Below are 20,308 nucleotides of genomic sequence, written 5' to 3' on the forward strand. Positions count from 1 at the left end.
AACTTCCAGGCAGATTAAAACTGTGTGCCCGACCGAGACTCGAACTCGGGACCTTTGCCTTTCGCGGACAAGTGCTCTACCAACTGAGCTACCGAAGCACGACTCACGCCCGCTACTCACAGCTTTACTTCTGCCAGTACCTCGTCTCCTACCTTCCAAACTTTACAGAAGCTCTCCTGCGAACCTTGCAGAACTAGCACTCCTGAAAGAAAGGATATTGCGGAGACATGGCTTAGCCACAGCATGGGGGATGTTTCCAGAATGAGATTTTCACTCTGCAGCGGAGTGTGCGCTGATATGAAACTTCCAGGCAGATTAAAACTGTGTGCCCGACCGAGACTCGAACTCGGGACCTTTGCCTTTCGCGGGCAAATGCTCTACCAACTGAGCTACCGAAGCACGACTCACGTCCGGTATTCACAGCTCTACTTCTGGCAGTACCTCGTGTCCTACCTTCCAAACTTTACAGAAGCTCTCCTGCGAACCTTGCAGAACTAGCACTCCTGAAAGAAAGGATATTGCGGAGACATGGCTTAGCCGTCAGGTGGCGTCCGGCACGACTCGCCGTTGCCTCGCCCCTCATCGTTCTCCGCCGGTGGAGTACCCCTCCACGTCGGGGTACGGCTCCAAACCTACCGAATAGCAACGATCAACACTAACACCATTAGCTCACCCGTGAAACTTCAACTGCTGCGAGAGATGATATGGGTGTCAGACGTCGATATTGCACTATTACAGGAAGTACACTTGGCCACACTTCCAGACGTCGCGGGATATAACACTTATCCTTCTCCTGGTGACCACCTGGGACGCGGCGTAGCCATGTACGCCAGAGAAGGCATTCCAGTGACCGATCTCACGTACCTTCCATCTGCCAGAGGCATGGCCGTCACCGTCATGGGGACGCGTATCGTCAACATATACGATCCGTCAGGCTCCACTCGCAGACGCGACAGGGCCCTCTTCTATTCAGAAGAAATCGCTCCTTTGTTTCTTGGACGCTGTGACCATTACTTGTTTGGGGGTGATTTTAATTGTGTCTTGCACCCTAAAGATCAAGTGCCCTACTACAACACCTGTCAAGAACTGCGTCTTGTCGTCCGAGATCTGTTGCTCCGCGACACTTGGGAAGTTCAGCACGGCGACGCACCTGGACATACTTACCAGACGAGTCACTCCGCGAGCCGCCTTGATAGAATTTACGTCTCTCGGGAACTCACACCTGCAGTCCAAGGTGCAGAACTTTGACCCCTGGCCTTTTCGGACCACTGCGCCTACATCTGCAACATTCTCTTCCCCAAACAAGTGGTCTGGCGTAGTCGTGCACCGTGGAAGCTAAACACCACCCATCTTAATGATCCCGAATGTCTTCAACGTGTTACCGAGACATGGGCCACCTGTGAACGTCGCTTACCTACATACTGCACGACCTTGACCTGGTGGCTGGAATGTGCCAAACCTGCCATTCGCCGTACTTTGATACAGTATGGAAAGGAAGTAGCTGCGTGGCGCCGGCACACTACCGACTATTTCTACGCCGTTCTCCGCGACCTGGACGCCCAACCGCCCACCCCCGACACCCAGAGGGAACGCAGCAGGATTAAGGCGCAAATTGTAACGTTGACACGCCGTAGACTGCAGGGGGCTATGGTGCGAACCCGATGTCAAGATTCAGCGGAACAAGAACATCCCACCATGCATCATATCGCCTCCGACAGGAAACATCGACGACAACAACTCATCACCGAGATCAACACCTGTCACGGCCAGCACGTCACTTGCCAGGCCGAAATCGTCAGTGCCTTTGTCGACCACTACCGCACAATGTACCAGGAGGAGACCACCGACAACCACGCTGAGGAGTCTGTGTTTACTACACGTAACTCGCACCCTTACCAACGACGAAGCGGACGAGATGATGGAGCCAATTACGCGTGACGAAGTCCACGATGCCATCAAAAAAGGCGCCCTGAATAAGTCACCTGGTGTCGACGGATTGCCGATAGAATTTTCTCGCGCTTTCCTCACACTAATGGCGTCACGGTGGACAATGATGTTCCACGAACTGCTGACGATGGGGAACGCCGTACCGCCGTCCTTCGTCACGGGAATTACTATACCCATCCACAAACCGACACCAGGCGTGACGACAGCACATTACCGTCCCCTGACCTTGCTAAACGCAGACTATAAAATTTTTACACGCCTACTGGCAACGCGATGCCGCAAGGTCCTGCCTAGCATTCTATCCCCGGAACAGACAACTCCGGGCGGCTCAGTTAATATACAAACGGCCACAGGAGAATATCGCGATTTAATTGCACTGGCAGCGGCGTGCAAACTCCGCGCCGCAGTGGTTGCCATTGATTTTGGCAGCGCATTCGACAAAGTGCGGCATCTTTTTCTCTTCTCAGTGATGAACCGTATGGGTTTTCCACCAGCCTTTATCGACGTTATCCGGCGCCTGTACGGCACAGCCGAATCGCTGATTCAGGTTAATGGCCGTGTGGCGGGACCAGTGGCTATCCGGCGTTCCGTACGGCAAGGCTGCCCACTTTCGACCCTACTCTATGCCATGAGCCGGGAGCCACTCATCGGGAGTCTGACTAGCCACCTTTCTGGTCTCACCCTGTGACAGCACAGTTTTAAATGTCGTGCGTATGCGGACGACCTCCTCCTCTTGATCCGCTCACGGAGTGAAACACACACGGTACTTGATTTGCTATCAACGTACGGCACTGCAGCGGGCAGTACCATGAATGTGGCTAAATCCGCGGCGATGTCCATTGGACGCGGCCTCTCACACGCCGACTTAGCACCTCTCCCGTGTGTACAAAAACTACGATACCTTGGTATTATTTTCACCTCCACCGTGCGCCGCTCCGCTGCCATCAATTTTCGGCGTGCATTGCAAACTATCCGCACGACGGTGAGACAAAATCTTCTCCGACGACTCGATTCTTTACAACGTGTCCAATACCTCAATCAGTATGTGGCGTCCAGAATGGTCCACATCGCACAGTTCCTCCCGCTGCCATCAACAATTGGACGCAGCCTCCAGGCTGCCTTCGGATACTTCCTTACGGCCGGTACGCTCTTTAAGGTCCCGCTACGACACGCTCACCCTTCCCACGCGAGCGGGAGGCCTCGGCCTTGTCAATGTGCGACTCCGAGCGGCGTCCTTGTACATGTCCACCATGCACAAGTAGTGGCACGGGGGCACCTCCCTTACGCGCAGCTTGCTGGAAATTCTTGTACCCGCAACCATAACACCACCAGTACCAGTAGGACACATCAAGCACCATCTGGCGCACATTTATGATTTCATCGTCGACTTCAGTTACGCTCACACACACTTACCGACCACGCGTTCTCCTCAACCTAAAGATTTTTACACCCCACTGCTTCGTTCCATATCCAGCAACAATATTGAAGTCAGACATCCGTCCAAGCGGTGGCCCACGGTTTGGTGTCATATCCACCAGCCTTTTCTTCCCTCCCACGTCCGGGCAACATGGTACCAAGTCGCAAATGAAAAATTCGCCACAAATCATCGCCTTCACGCCGTCGGACTACTGGACTCTCCACTTTGTTCCATTTGCCACCTCGTGGATGACGATGTCCATCAACTGACTTGTGCTGCCACCAGTGACGTCTGGAAACTGGCCCGACAGTTCGTTGCCTGTTACCTCCGTGTTCCGCCGGACTCGATTGACCCATGGACTTTTATCCATCCTGAGAATACTTATTTCCCCGCCGCCAAAAATCATGCAATTGTATGGGTCAAGGGGTGGACAATCACCTACATGTATAATGATGGCGACAAATCACGCCTTGATTTCTGGCAGTACTTACAAACCGCCCACAGTCAAGTCGAACACCGACCGCGCTACCGCGCCTCCTTCGCCAATTACCTACATGCGATCTTTACGTCACCCCCGCTCAGTTGGATGATGCCACACGCCGACAACACTCCCGCCCCCCCTGCTGGCATCTGAGACTCCCCGCGCTACTTTATATATTGTAACCCACAGTGGAGTAGGCGCATGGACACGCGCCTCCTTTCGTTTATGCACTATACCAGAACACAGTGGATTTTCCCTCACTCCACTGTATATTGCTTCACACCTCTTGCTTACATCAGGATTATTATTCTTTTTTTCCTACACCTTGTTCATAAAAACAAAAAAAAAACAATTGCTCGCCTGGCACGAGTATAATGTCCTATGTTATTTTTGCCGGAAGGATGGCATTTCTGTTGTATTTAAGCTTGTACCAATAAAGATCTTTTGTTAATTTACCCTGTTCCTGCTAAAAAAAAAATCTTAATAATAAAATAAAAATAAATATAAAAGCTACTTTGAGGGAGTGATTCAGGGACGGGAGGGGGGAGACATCGCGGCCGGACCTCGGGTTCCGACCCCTGCCCGCCTTGTCTCCACCTACTCATAACTGAACACTCTTTAATTAAAAAAAAAATAAAAATAAAGAAAAAAAATAAAATAAAATAAAAAAATAAAAAAAAGTTGGTAGAGCACTTGCCCGCGAAAGGCAAAGGTCCCGAGTTCGAGTCTCGGTCGGGCACACAGTTTTAATCTGCCAGGAAGTTTCATATCAGCGCACACTCCGCTGCAGAGTGAAAATCTCATTCTGGACACATCCAGTAGTGATTTACAAAATGACCACAACGTTGTTAACATAGCCTCACAGGTTTTCCGATTCTCCAATATAACACTACTTTGCTTCAAATTTCTGTTTACCCACCTGTTATTGTTTCCGAAGGATGGTTCCACACTTATGGATCCCCATAGACCTTCCGCACACAGTCGTTCTTGCTAGAGTGGCTGTGCCTTCTTTTTCTTCTACCTTAGCCACCCATCGGCACGTGGTTGTGAACGTATTTGACATGGTTAACTGATGGGATGCCCTGATGCACTTTTAGAAGTTCCACATTCAGAATCATTGACGCTGTAACTAGACTTTCTTCCACTGCTCTGTAAAAGATATTTGAGATTTCCCGATGATGCGATCACCGGCAGTCAATTACATACCATTAATTTGTTTTCATAGTTTCCAAAATGATTAATTCATATTTTGAAATTGTTACAACAGTACAAAGAAAAGTTATCACGCCACTGTGCGACCGTTATACCACGTGCTGCAAACAAAGGATCAAGTCTTCCATTGGCACCTCCAAACATCTCTGTCCAAAAGAGAGCGTCTTCTTATTTGTACAATGGCGTGGTGGCCACTTCGAAATCTCTCGAAAAACTGGCATAAGTTAGTGACCTAGCAGTTCTATATGTACATGTCTTGGAATAACATCATTCATTTTTTATTTTTAACAGAACAAATTAACAAAATAAATTTGATTTAGACAGTGTCAGTAGCAAAATATAGTGCCGCCAGGTAGCAGGTCAACTTAAACTTGAAATAGCCTTCTCACAGTAAATTCATGAAATATACATGTATAATATTTCACAGATACAATACTTCACATGGCCTAGTCACGATTATACTCATCAGTTTGGGATTATTTCTTCTTCTTCCGTGTCCGGATGCACCAATTATATCTTCCCTTCCCAGTAATTAGCAACGTAGATTGCTTTGTCATTGACTTTCAAAATATCATCTTTAGTGCATGTCATAGACATGTCTGGGCAGATCAGTAGGTGGTCCAAGTCCTGTATTGCTCCGCATTCACACCTATCGCTATCACTGTAACCCCATTTAAATAGGTTTGATTTGCACCCAGTTACTCCAGTGCGCAGCCGGTTTAATGACCTCCAAGTTGTAAAAGGTAGTTGAAATCCTGCAGATCCCTCCTCAAGTAGTTCCATTGTGGAGTGTGGCACCATTTCTTCCCAGAGAGATAGCCGCCTTGCGACGGGCTTGGTGGCGAGCTCTTCAGTAGTTTCCATGAAACTCCTGCGGGATTTCAGCCGGACACGTTGTTTTCGGTGCATATACATCGGGTGTCGAGGATCATTCTTTTGTTTTGATCTTTCGATCTCGGCGGCTACTTGTCTGCGGATAGTGGGTGGTGCTATGCCTATGATGGGGTAAATGATGTCTGTGGGAGTTGGTTTGAGGCATCCTGTGGCAATACGTACAGTTTCGTTTACGGCGACATCAACTTGCTTAGCGTGGGCAGAGTTCCTCCAAACTGGCGCCGCATATTCCGCAGCTGAGATACTCAGCACCAGACCTGTGGTGCGCAAAACATGTGGTTGAGCTCCCCACGATGAACCTGTTAGCTTCCGCAGTATGTTGTTCCTGGCACAGACCTTCTTTTTAGTGTTGTGACAGTGCTGCTTAAAAGTAAGTGCTCTGTCCAATGTTACTCCCAGGTATTTTGGGCTGTTTGTATGTTTCAGCTCTTCCCCTTGCCACATGACTCGGAGTTTCCGTTTGGCTTGTTTGCTCCTAAGATGGAAGGCGGATACTTGTGATTTACTGGGGTTTGGTTTGAGATTATTGCCGTCGTAATAGGTAGCAAGTTCTGTTAAGGCTCCTGTGAGATTCTCCTCCACTTGTTCAAAGGTTTTATCCTGTGTGGCCACTGCTGCATCATCAGCATATATGAACATTCGTGTCTGGTGGCTGGTGGGAAGATCATTGGTATAGATGTTAAATAATATTGGAGCCAAAACACTGCCCTGTGCAAGTCCATTTTTCTGTGTCCTCCATCGGCTGTTTTTAGATTGTAAGGTTACATAGTAGCGTCTGTTCTGTAGCATACATTGCACGAACATAGAAAGGGTGTAGTCCTTAGTGACATTATACACTTTCTGGGTAAGCAACTTATGGTTAACTGTGTCATATGCAGCACTGAGATCCAGGAATGCGACCCCAGTTACTTCACCTCTCTGATAGCCGTCTTCGATGTACTGTGTGATATTCAGGATTTGGCCACAGCATGATTTTCCTGGTCGGAATCCAGCTTGTTCGTTAATGAGGACTTTGTCCACATAATCAGCTATGCGTTTGAGGATCATTCGCTCCAGCACTTTAAATAAATGACAAAGCAGTGAGACAGGCCGGAAATTTTTAGCTTCAGCTGGGTCTTTCCCTGGTTTTAGTAACGCAATAACCCGGGCTTTCCTCCACAGTTTAGGAATTTGCATTGTTGTAATACAGTTATTCATTAGCTCTAGGATCCATGCTTGTACTCCCGGTCCAAAATGTTTTATTTGCTCAGATCTCAGATCGTCGAGGCCAGCGGCCTTATTGTTTTTCAAATCTTTGATGGCATCTTGTAGCTCCTGAATGGAGAACGGGTGAGCTAGGAAGCTAATCTCCTCGTTCAATTTTCTTTTAATTTTCCCATTCCTGATCTGGGATTATGATAACAAGACACGACGTATAATTTTAATGTAAAGACAGTGAGAATCTACTAGCTGTTATACACTCCTGGAAATTGAAATAAGAACACCGTGAATTCATTGTCCCAGGAAGGGGAAACTTTATTGACACATTCCTGGGGTCAGATACATCACATGATCACACTGACAGAACCACAGGCACATAGACACAGGCAACAGAGCATGCACAATGTCGGCACTAGTACAGTGTATATCCACCTTTCGCAGCAATGCCGGCTGCTATTCCCTCATGGAGACGATCGTAGAGATGCTGGATGTAGTCCTGTAGAACGGCTTGCCATGACATTTCCACCGGGCGCCTCAGTTGGACCAGCGTTCGTGCTGGACGTGCAGACCGCGTGAGACGACGCTTCATCCAGTCCCAAACATGCTCAATGGGGGACAGATCCGGAGATCTTGCTGGCCAGGGTAGTTGACTTACACCTTCTAGAGCACGTTGGGTGGCACGGGATACATGCGGACGTGCATTGTCCTGTTGGAACAGCAAGTTCCCTTGCCGGTCTAGGAATGGTAGAACGATGGGTTCGATGACGGTTTGGATGTACCGTGCACTATTCAGTGTCCCCTCGACGATCACCAGTGGTGTACGGCCAGTGTAGGAGATCGCTCCCCACACCATGATGCCGGGTGTTGACCCTGTGTGCCTCGGTCGTATGCAGTCCTGATTGTGGCGCTCACCTGCACGGCGCCAAACACGCATACGACCATCATTCGCACCAAGGCAGAAGCGACTCTCATCGCTGAAGACGACACGTCTCCATTCGTCCCTCCATTCACGCCTGTCGCGACACCACTGGAGGCGGGCTGCACGATGTTGGAGCGTGAGCGGAAGACGGCCTAACGGTGTGCGGGACCGTAGCCCAACTTCATGGAGACGGTTGCGAATGGTCCTCGCCGATACCCCAGGAGCAACAGTGTCCCTAATTTGCTGGCAAGTGGCGGTGCGGTCCCCTACGGCACTGCGTAGGATCCTACGGTCTTGGCGTGCATCCGTGCGTCGCTGCGGTCCGGTCCCAGGTCGACGGGCACGTGCACCTTCCGCCGACCACTGGCGACAACATCGATGTACTGTGGAGACCTCACGCCCCACGTGTTGAGCAATTCGGCGGTACGTCCACCCGGCCTCCCGCATGCCCACTATACGCCCTCGCTCAAAGTCCGTCAACTGCACATACGGTTCACGTCCACGCTGTCGCGGCATGCTACCAGTGTTAAAGACTGCGATGGAGCTCCGTATGCCACGGCAAACTGGCTGACACTGACGGCGGCGGTGCACAAATGCTGCGCAGCTAGCGCCATTCGACGGCCAACACCGCGGTTCCTGGTGTGTCCGCTGTGCCGTGCGTGTGATCATTGCTTGTACAGCCCTCTCGCAGTGTCCGGAGCAAGTATGGTGGGACTGACACACCGGTATCAATGTGTTCTTTTTTCCATTTCCAGGAGTGTATTTCAGCTTCCTACCGTCAAGCCGTTATCCCCATGACCACATACTTGTACACAAAATGTCAGCGTGTAGTGTACTTTTGTGAAAGTGAGCAAAAGTTTCTTTTCCTAAATGTTTGCAATTCGTGTAACTGAGGTGTGACTTGGGTACCAGTGTAGTATCCACGTAGTGGGTTTTGGAAACCGCCTAAGAGCCACATCCAAGCTGGCCAGGAAAGCTACCTTTGTCGTTAACCCCGCGGACTGATTCTGTCCGTGCCAGTAGTAGGGATATGGCGGCCTCAGTGCAATTTTGATATCAAATTGATATGCAAATTAATTAAATTGGTCAATTATCACCCCTATCCCTGACCTCCCCTGCCCAGCCCCGCCCCCTACCACGTCACCCACGCCCCTGGATGACATCACATGTTTTTCTCAGCCTGCACGTGTGCCCCAGCCACCAGCAACCATCCCATCCCTAACCCCCCCCCCCCCCACACACACACCAAACCCACTCTTTGGCGGGAATTTCAAATTTTGATAAGAATTTCGAATTTTGATAGGAATTTCGAATATTCGTGGGGATTTCTTTGTCCCAGGGCTTTGCTGAAATCCCACTCCACCCCCCACCCCATCCGAGAATTGGTGGGAAACTAAATTGGCAGTATGCTTTCTGGGACTCAAACCCTGGTCCTCCTGGGCAGAGAACCTAAGTGTAACCCCCCCCCCCCCCAAACACAATTAAACCACCAGAGATATTTGGTATTGACAGGAAATTAGAAATGGCTGTAATCTTTCTGGGACTCGAACCCTGATTCTAGCAAGTGGAAAGCCCAAATGCAACCCCGAACACATGAAAACTGTCCAGATGCGGGAGAGGAAAGTTGGGTTACTGTACTTTTTTATTTTTGATTGGGAAACTGACCCGAAGATCGATCCTAATTACATAATTTATCACAAATATCAGGCCTAGTTAAACAACAATATGCATAGTGCTACACAAGGACTACATAAAATCGCAATACTACTCAAAAACTGACGATACCATACAATTTATGTTATCATTCTGGAAAAAAATGTCTCAATACCACTCGACACTAGCGACAGACACACTAAAACTTTACCCTACACCTACAAGGTGGAGGGAAAAAAGGCGGGTGTGTAAGATGCTATCTTTATCCTTTTGGTGGGAAATACATTCAACTGACAAGAGGCTGGTGTTGGACAGAGAGGAGCGCAAAAAGTGTATTACCTCTAAGAATACAGTATCTATCGCGATTTCATGACAGAGTTTACTACAGATGCCGGCTCAAAAACCATACTGCAGACCAGGTAATCGAAGCCAATACATGTTAACCACAACAGGAGGAAAAAAAAAGTGTCACAGTTCCAATTACACTTGGAAATTGTCGTGAAAAAACTAGCACTTGTAATGAATGGGTCATAATGCAGCACATGTACTGGGGGGAAAATTGTCATCCTAAAAGATTGCAGTGTGCAGAGGGTTGGTAGTTGGATGTGCATTCTTCTCTAAGTACAATCACAAACTGCCGAAAACCTAGGCCTTCTCGCTTCCCCTCACATTCACATTCCCCCTCCCCTCCTCTACGATACTTCGCCGAGCGTCTCATGAACCTGCTACCACCCTCTAAGAACACTACCCGTACTCGGCTTTCTACTATCTGGCCTCAATAGCATGAACAGTCAACTAAACAGTGAGAGATACAAAAAGACGGCCACATCAAGTGCAACTTGTTCATTTAAAATATAGCAACAGAGCCCCCTCACGCCGCCCCTGGGACAGAGAGAAGCTGTGTCGGCGACCACCGCAGTTGACACGACCCCCTCATCCTCGCTCACAGCAGCCCGCCATTCGGCGATGGAGAACAATTGTATCTGATATCAATGCATCTATAATTAAGCATCTGTTAAAAAAAAGCAATACACATTTGGGCAATAATAAATTTCCTCATTCCACCAAAATTGGTAAAGTCCATTTTCTTTTAGTTTTTTGAGCAAAATAGTTATTGTTTTTATGTTCGACGGCAGTCGCATCTAATTATTTTGTGACGTCCATCGACGTGCACCACCATCAATAACTGATGATTAGCAGAGACACGTCCGCTTGGCATGAAATCAGGAAACTTAAGACTGTTTTGATGCGAAAGCTACCGATCACCGCAGAATGTCCTCGTTACTCTGAAACCGCCATCAGATTAAAGAAAAAGCGAGAATTTAAACTCCAAGCAAATCCATCCAGTTTGTTGAACAAATTACACGACATCTCTCGCCTTCAGTGTCTTTATTACAAAACCTTCAGACAATTTTTTACACCACTGGCACTCATGTCGGAAAAAAACACATTCATATAACGTTTGACAGCAAGAAGTTGTAATTCAAGAGAACTTACCTGTTTTGCACACTGTGCCAGGTCCCCTTTTACCAGTGCTATGCTATATCATACTAGCGTTTACGAAACAAATCGTGAGAGCCTATCTCCCCCTGTGTAGGTGGGGGATTGAAATTTAATTAAGAGATATCGCCGCAAAGAAAAAAAAAAGAAAAACGAAAGAAACGCTTGTCAAGGATCAATCCATGGCACCCTAGCCATCTCTTCCACCAGCCAGGCGGCACATGATTTATATTAGTTTGATAGACTAATTAATTAAATTGATCAAAAGAGTCACTTTGTATGGCGAGTTTTTTTTTTAGCAGTCAGATTAAACTCGCCAAAAAGGACAACATGGAGTCCATGGACGGAACATGACTTTCTTTTCGAGGAACACGATTGACAAATGACATCTGAAGCTGACCACAGAGCGATTCTACAACTCACAACGTACATTTCGCGTAAGGACCGCGCCATTAAGAATCACGATTGTAACACCTATGTTACTATCACCCTACATAAAAAGTGGTCTTGAGTCTACAGGCACACACAGTCACAGATAGTGTTACCCTTCCAGGCAGAAATGCTGCCCGAAATGTAGTCTGCAATTTGGAATCAAGTCTATCTATTCCTGCGGAGACGTCTTTTAATGATTACAAGCAGTGGTGAATCATATTCGTCCCACTCTCGTATTTCGAAAAGAGTCACGTTTTTACCTCAAACCTATGTGCTACCAATCCCATACACCAAGAAATCTATTGCTGTTTTTAGACAGTCCCACTGCATCTTGTAACTGCTCCTCAATCTCTGCCCCGCCCTCCTTGTAGCTTAGTCCATGTGTTTGTCCCAATTTGAGGACCTGTACAGACCTCGGAGAGCTCCATATCTAAGACCTTGTGCAACCTTTGGGGAAACAGGGCGAGCTGAGTTAATTCGCGAGGAGCGCGTTTTGACCACTCAGTGGAAATGGGAACACGGTGTCATCATTCCGCAAACCATGTACAGCCCAGCCCAGACGAAGCTGTCTCTTGCAACTCGAGGTAGTAGAAGAGAGAGTATGAGCAGTTACAGTGGTGTTTCTTGTTAGGAAAATTAGGAAGAACTACACATCACACATACATGGAGGAAGGACGAAGATTTTGTGAAAAATCTCCAACCTACATAAAGGTAGTCCGAGGGAGATCTATGTCTCTCAGTGTGCATTCATGTCTATCACTCAAACATATGTGGCAATCCTGTTTAATATATGGGTATTGGTTCAATGGAGCAGGTGGTTCATGATCAAAGTCGCTTCCACAGACCGGTGTAAAATTTCATCACCTGTACTGTAGGATGACCATATCCAATCACACGAGTTGGTTCCTGTATTTCTCCTTCATACGCAGTTTAATGTATCGCTTTTTTCGGCTGTAACACACCCAATCAGTGTACACCACCATACACTTTGTTTTTTCTACCAACACAAAGAGATCTGTAGAGATCAGTGTTAGCTGATGCTCAACCAACATTAAGACGTCTTGATTCTCTTGCTCTCACAGAAAAGTGAACATCGCATGGGATAAACTATACTGCTACCTAACCACAGGCGGGTAGCAATAAAACACAAACATGGAGTTTCTCATTGAAAATAATGTGGAAGACCAACATATGGTAACTGCAAGAGTTTGCGGTATTGTAGAGAGCTTCCAATAACTATTGGAAGGTGGTTACCTGTACAGTTAAACTCATCCTCCCATCGAAATTGTAGCGGATGTCTCGGTACTCCATTTCGAAAAAGTATTGTTCCTTCATTTGGTAGTCATGACATGACTACTATTCCAGTGTTGACATCGCCGGAAGATGCTGTTCACAACGTGCATGAGGTAGCGCATACAAAAAGAGGTACTGTTGTCTTATTGGAGAAAAAAAATTAAAAATAAATAAAAACATGTGTAGGGTATCGGAGCATATGGAAATAGTACGAGTCTGTAGCAATGAGGAGCGCTTCAAAACAACTTTGTTAAGGTGATGACCTCTGCATTGAAACCCGTGTGCCACAACAACAAGTAGCGGATGTCCAATGTTCCATCAAGGTTCCCTCCATCTCAACGGAGTGGTGACGGTCATTATGCGCTAATCAACAGCATACTGAGTGGATGGTCAGGATTGGAAAGCCACCACTGATATGGAGCGATGTAATGTAAGGTACACTGCGGTTGATAGCGAGATCAGTTTCAGAAATTTTACTCAGAAGTCGGAGTGAGCAATAGTCACCACATCTGCAACCTGTGTACAAGCATAGTGAGCTGAGTTAATGCTACATGAGCGTGTTTTGACCACTCGGTGGACTTTGGAACATGTTGTCGTAGCTCTGCCACCAGTGTACGATGTGTAACGGTCAGTGTCAAATGAAGCCTGCTACTGCAACACGACAGTACGATCAGTTTTGGGGGTGTTCCCTGCTCAGAAAATTAGGAAGACTCAACATAGAAGCAGATCTATGTCCCTCAGGATCCAATCACGTGTATCGCCAAAAATTTTAGCTTCGGTATTCTGTACCATCTAGCAGAGGAAAATTACGAACTGTAAAACCTCTGTTATTTTCATCCGATAGATTTTTACCGCATCTCTCTCTTCCGTTATATCGAAAACGAATACCATCCACGTGCCGGCATCGAGCATATGCGACGATCCTATTGAATATACAGGTATTTATCCATTGGAGCAGGTGGAAAGTGATCGACGTCGCTCACACAGACCGGTGTAAAGTTTCATCGCCTATACTGTACAAGAACCTTCTCCCACATATTATCAGTCGCAGGAGAGGGGACATTGTTTTGTTGTTTGATACATTGTCTTTTCTACTATAACACACTTTGTACACTGCCATACATTGTTTTCCTCCACGATTTCAATGTCTGTCAGATTATAAACTGACATTAACACGTTTGGTTCATTGACTCCCCCAGGAAACTAGACATCACATGGTGTAAATAACATTATGTGGTAATAAACAGCGTAGCTGTACTGTTGGGCCGAGCGGTTCAAGGCGCTACAGTCAGGAACCTGCCTCGGGCATGGATGTGTGTGATGTCCTTAGGTTAGTTAGGTTTAAGTAGTTCTAAGTTCTAGGGGACTGATTACCACAGCAGTTAAGTCCCATAGTGCTCAGAGCCATTTGAATCATTTTTTGTACTGTTGCGATGGAAAAGATATCATCAATGTACTGTAATAATAAGCATCATAGTTGACAGTGTGGTCAATTTTTAGCAATGTTATTGTAAATTCAGCACTGACCAATGATGAGGCAGTATGCTTGTCATTATCTGTACTACCACTAAACAGCCCCTCTACTACTTTTTGAGTACCATCCTGAATGAAAGTGGATGACAGTGCAGTTATGTTCATTCGTTGTTAATTCTAGAACATATACAACAAGGTATACCAACAGTGACCTGCATATCTGAGCACTTCGATCATAGTGTGTAACTTACGATCTTTCTCTATGTGGATGGGAGTCACAGGGCATTCTCACATTCTTAGGATAAAGATAGACACCGAAAGATCTCCTCGCACTGTCTTTGACCAAGGCTCCTTGCATCTGACCAGAAGTAGACTAATACATTCCACCTTTCATGTAGGAGCAGTACAAACCAAGGCTGTTAACTGCTGTCCCCCACCCATACAAGAGCACAAGATTTCTCCACATGCGGGAATGTCGGGGAGGTTAGCACCCATTATCGGTGTACAGTAGATATGAAACTGTTTTGATGATGTAACAGACTGTTAGGAACAAGAAACGGATTGTTTTCATGCATTATAGAGTTCCAGACAGACGGAGTTTGCTACGTTTTACTTAAATCAACTGCGCTAGCAATTCTGAAATACTATTCTAGTGTCTGGGGTCATTACCAACAAGGTATTGGTAAGAGAGAGCAACAACACATTCTACATCTACATCTACATCTACATTGATACTCCGCAAGCCACCCAACGGTGTGTGGCGGAGGGCACTTTACGTGCCACTGTCATTACCTCCCTTTCCTGTTCCAGTCGCGTATGGTTCGCGGGAAGAACGACTGTCTGAAAGCCTCCGTGCGCGCTCTAATCTCTCTAATTTTACATTCGTGATCTCCTCGGGAAGTATAAGTAGGGGGAAGCAATATATTCGATACCTCATCCAGAAACGCACCCTCTCGAAACCTGGCGAGCAAGCTACACCGCGATGCAGAGCGCCTCTCTTGCAGAGTCTGCCACTTGAGTTTATTAAACATCTCCGTAACGCTATCACGGTTACCAAATAACCCAGTGACGAAACGCGCCGCTCTTCTTTGGATCTTCTCTATCTCCTCCGTCAACCCGACCTGGTACGGATCCCACACTGATGAGCAATACTCAAGTATAGGTCGAACGAGTGTTTTGTAAGCCACCTCCTTTGTTGATGGACTACATTTTCTAAGCACTCTCCCAATGAATCTCAACCTGGTACCCGCCTTACCAACAATTAGTTTTATATGATCATTCCACTTCAAATCGTTCCGTACGCATACTCCCAGATATTTTACAGAAGTAACTGCTACCAGTGTTTGTTCCGCTATCATATAATCATACAATAAAGGATCCTTCTTTCTATGTATTCGCAATACATTACATTTGTCTATGTTAAGGGTCAGTTGCCACTCCCTGCACCAAGTGCCTATCCGCTGCAGATCTTCCTGTATTTCGCTACAATTTTCTAATGCAGCAACTTCTCTGTATACTACAGCATCATCCGCGAAAAGCCGCATGGAACTTCCGACACTATCTACTAAGTCATTTATATATATTGTGAAAAGCAATGGTCCCATAACACTCCCCTGTGGCACGCCAGACGTTACTTTAACGTCTGTAGACGTCTCTCCATTGATAACAACATGCTGTGTTCTGTTTGCTAAAAACTCTTCAATCCAGCCACACAGCTGGTCTGATATTCCGTAGGCTCTTACTTTGTTTATCAGGCGACAGTACGGAACTGTATCGAACGCCTTCCGGAAGTCAAGAAAAATAGCATCTACCTGGGAGCCTGTATCTAATATTTTCTGGGTCTCATGAACAAATAAGGCGAGTTGGGTCTCACACGATCGCTGTTTCCGGAATCCATGTTGATTCCTACATAGTAGATTCTGGGTTTCCAGAAATGACATGATACGCGAGCAAAAAACATGTTCTAAAATTCTACAAGTGATCGACGTCAGAGATATAGGTCTATAGTTTTGCGCATCTGCTCGACGACCCTTCTTGAAGACTGGGACTATCTGTGCTCTTTTCCAATCATTTGGAACCCTCCGTTCCAATAGAGACTTGCGGTACACGGCTGTTAGAAGGGGGGCAAGTTCTTTCGCGTACTCTGTGTAGAATCGAATTGGTATCCCGTCAGGTCCAGTGGACTTTCCTCTATTGAGTGATTCCAGTTGCTTTTCTATTCCTTGGACACTTATTTCGATGTCAGCCATTTTTTCGTTTGTGCGAGGATTTAGAGAAGGAACTGCAGTGCGGTCTTCCTCTGTGAAACAGCTTTGGAAAAAGGTGTTTAGTATTTCAACTTTACGCGTGTCATCCTCTGTTTCAATGCCATCATCATCCCGTAGTGTCTGGATATGCTGTTTCGAGCCACTTACTGATTTAACGTAAGACCAGAACTTCCTAGGATTTTCTGTCAAGTCGGTACATAGAATTTTACTTTCGAATTCAATGAACGCTTCACGCATAGCCCTCCTTACGCTAACTTTGACATCGTTTAGCTTCTGTTTGTCTGAGAGGTTTTGGCTGCGTTTAAACTTGGAGTGGAGCTCCTAAGGCTATAATGTTCTTCACTTAAAACACGCTATAATGTTAGATCATTGCGATTTCCGTCCTGTTAGTCACACGAAATGCAACGCTGTTACTACCTGAATTTAAGATATATATTTCAATCGCAGGGCATACATTCTCCTTGCAGGTTTATCTACGATAAAATATGGTGGAAACCTCTTATGCAGATCGGCGTCTCTTCAGCTGACCTGCATTCAGTACTACGCGCTAAGGTTTTGCAGCTTTTGGAGACAAAATGTCATAACCCCATCACTCACAACAAACTACATGCCATTAAGGAGACTATGAATGTGTGGCAGTCCTCCACGCCGGCCTCTCGCTGGGACTTTGTGTTTCTCTGCTGGCTCTGCATTGGTTTTGCTTGGGTGACACACGGCTACCTCCTGCACCGTGATGTCCCACCTCTGTGCTGCGCCCGGCTGGCAGTGGCCCATATCTCGGTGAGCTCTCTTTCTTTGGCTGCCCTGCAACAGACTCTGGAGTTCCCGGACTTGTTGTCATTAATTTTAGCTGACAACGCCTCATCGGCTAATTTAGTTTTATTTCATACGTGACGGTGTGTTTCATCATTCTATATAAGTTTTAGAGCATGTCCTTTGCCCCTTTGTGTTCTGCACTCTAATGCTCTTAGGGTGGACATTTTAATATGACGCAGAGTAGCTGGATGTTCCTTTTTATTCTCGTGGTCGGCCAGCCACAGTCATCTGCTCTCTTGTTTTTCCCCTTTCTCCCTGTTTCTTCCTTCTCTATGTGGTTTTCTTTTCCTGTTTTGTCCATACTAGTATTGGTTATCCTTCTGTCGTTCTTCTGGTTCTTCCTTTCTCCTGTTACCGTACTGTACGTCTCCTTCCTTTTCTTCTTCCGCTTGTGTCATTATTTTACTGGGAAAAAAGGACCGATTACCTCGCAGTTTGGTCCCTTCCCCTCCCCCCGCCAACCAACCAAACTCGGGACTTTGCATTTCGCGGGCAGTTGCTGTAACATCTGAGCTACCCAAGCACGACTCACGCCCTGTCTTCACGGCTTTACTTCTGCCGTACCTCGTCTCCTACCTTCCAAACTTCACAGAAGCACTTCTGAAAACCTCGCAGAATTAGCACTCCAGGAAGAATGGATATTGCGGAGACATGGCTTAGCCACAGTCTGGGGGATGTTTCCAGAAAGAGATTTTCACCCTGCAGCGGAGTGTGCGCTGATATGAAACTTCCTGGGAGATTAAAACTGTGTGCCAGACCAGGACTCAAACTCGTAGAAGAGCTTCTGTGAAGGTTGGAGGGTAGGAGACGAGGTACTGGCAGAACTAAAGGTGTGAGGACGCGGCGTGAGTCATGCTTGTATAGGTCAGATTGTAGTCTACTTGTGATCTTTAACTTACATCCTGTTTCGACACTTTCCTCTAGGTGAGCAAAGATTTATGCGATGTACAACATTCCCCTACCGCATCTTGAACATAAAATCGAGTCTTCAGTTACATAACTACGGTGATTCTAAGTTAGCGACAGGTGTTTGTGAGGTACTACAATCTCCAGATACACATCTGCTTGAAAGATGGACTGTTTACGAAGTTAGTGGCGGAATGATGTTTCATTTCACATACCAAACACCGCTACTATGCGTTTGTTCCTTTCTTTGCAAGAGGAATTCCCCGTTCCTAAAGATTAGTTTATATAGGGCTGGTGCCAGCATAGTATAATTTCTGAGCCGTGATTGGATGTGAATAGTGGGGGCTATACACCTCTGGAAAGCTGTTTTGTACGTGTATCACAGGGAAACTACGTTTCAAGGAAGTAGTTTTTCATTTTACAGTTTATCACGATAGTTTATCGTTGAGGAACATGCAAGGAGAATGCATAACGCCATGGAAATATATTTCTTACATTTAAGTAGTAACAGCGTTGCATTTCATATGACTAACAGGTTGGAAACCACAATGATCTAACATAATAGCGTGTTTCAAGTGCAGAACACTGTAGCCTTTTCCCTCTTACGAATACCTTATTGGTAATGACCCCAGACACTAGAACAATACTTCAGAATTGCTAGCGCAGTTGATTTACGTAAAACGTAGCAAACTCCGTCTGTCTGGAGCTCCATCATGTTTAAAAACCACCCGTTTCTTGTTCCTAACCGTATGTTATATCATCACAACAGTTTCATATCTACTGTAGGGGGTACAAACCTCCTTGACATTTTTGCATGTGGAGAAATCGTGTGCTCTTGGATGGGTGGGCGACAGCAGTTACAGCCACAGTTCGTACTACTACACAAAAGGTGGAATGTAGCGGTCTACTTCTGGTCAGCTGCAAGGAGCCTTGGTCAAAGACAGTGCGAGGAGATCTTTCGGTCTCTATCTTTATCCTAAGAATGCGAGAATGCCCTGTGACTCCCATCCACATAGAGAAAGATCGTAAGTTACGCACTATGGTCGAAGTGCTAGAAATATGTAAGTCACTGTTAGTGTACTTTGGTGTATATGTTCGAGAATTAACAATGCACTGTCATCTACTTTCGTTTGTGATGGTACTCGCAAAGTAGTGGAGGAGCTGTTTAGCGATTATACAGAAACTGACAAACATACTGCCGCAACATTGGTCAGTGCTGAAATTACAATAAAATTGCTAAAATTGATCACACTATCCACTACGATGCTTATTATTACAGTACATCGATGATGTCTTTTACACCGTAACAGTACAGGTACGCTGTTTATTGCCACATAATGTGATTCACACCTATGTCTAGTTCCCTGGGGGAGGCAATGGACCATACGTCAGTTTATAATCTGACACAGACGTTGAAATTGTGTAGTGGAAAAAATGTATGCCAATGTACAAAATATGTTACAGTATAAAATGAGATGTATCAAGCTACAGGGCAGAACTACCCTCCTGTGACTGATAACATGTGGGAGAAGGCTCTTGTACAGTATAAGCGATGAAACTTTACACCGGTCTGTGTGAGTGACGTCGATCAATTTCCACCTGCTCCAATGGATAAATACCTGTATATTCAATAGGATCGCCGCATATGCTCGATGCCGGCACGTGGATGGTACTAGTTTTCGATATAACGGAAGAAAGAGATGCGGTAAAAATCTATCGGATGAAAATAACAGAGGTTTTACAGTTCGTAATTTTCCTCTGCTAGATGGTACAGAATACCGAAGCTAAAATTTTTGGCGATACACGTGATTGGATCCTGAGGGACATAGATCTGCTTCGATGTTGAGTCTTCCTAATTTTCTGAGCAGGGAACACCCCCAAAACTGATCGTACTGTCG

The 20,308-nt window shown here is 46.3% G+C and overlaps 1 non-coding gene across 1 annotated transcript; it reads right to left on the reverse strand.

Annotated features, from left to right (window-relative positions):
- Positions 1-325: 325 nt before the first annotated feature.
- On the reverse strand, positions 326-400 carry Trnas-cga. Its single transcript has one exon. It is a non-coding gene; the product is annotated as a tRNA-Ser (tRNA).
- Between the last annotated feature and the right edge of the window lie 19,908 nt (positions 401-20,308).

The sequence above is a fragment of the Schistocerca piceifrons genome, chromosome 2, assembly GCF_021461385.2.
Source record: "Schistocerca piceifrons isolate TAMUIC-IGC-003096 chromosome 2, iqSchPice1.1, whole genome shotgun sequence".
NCBI lineage: Eukaryota > Metazoa > Arthropoda > Insecta > Orthoptera > Acrididae > Schistocerca > Schistocerca piceifrons.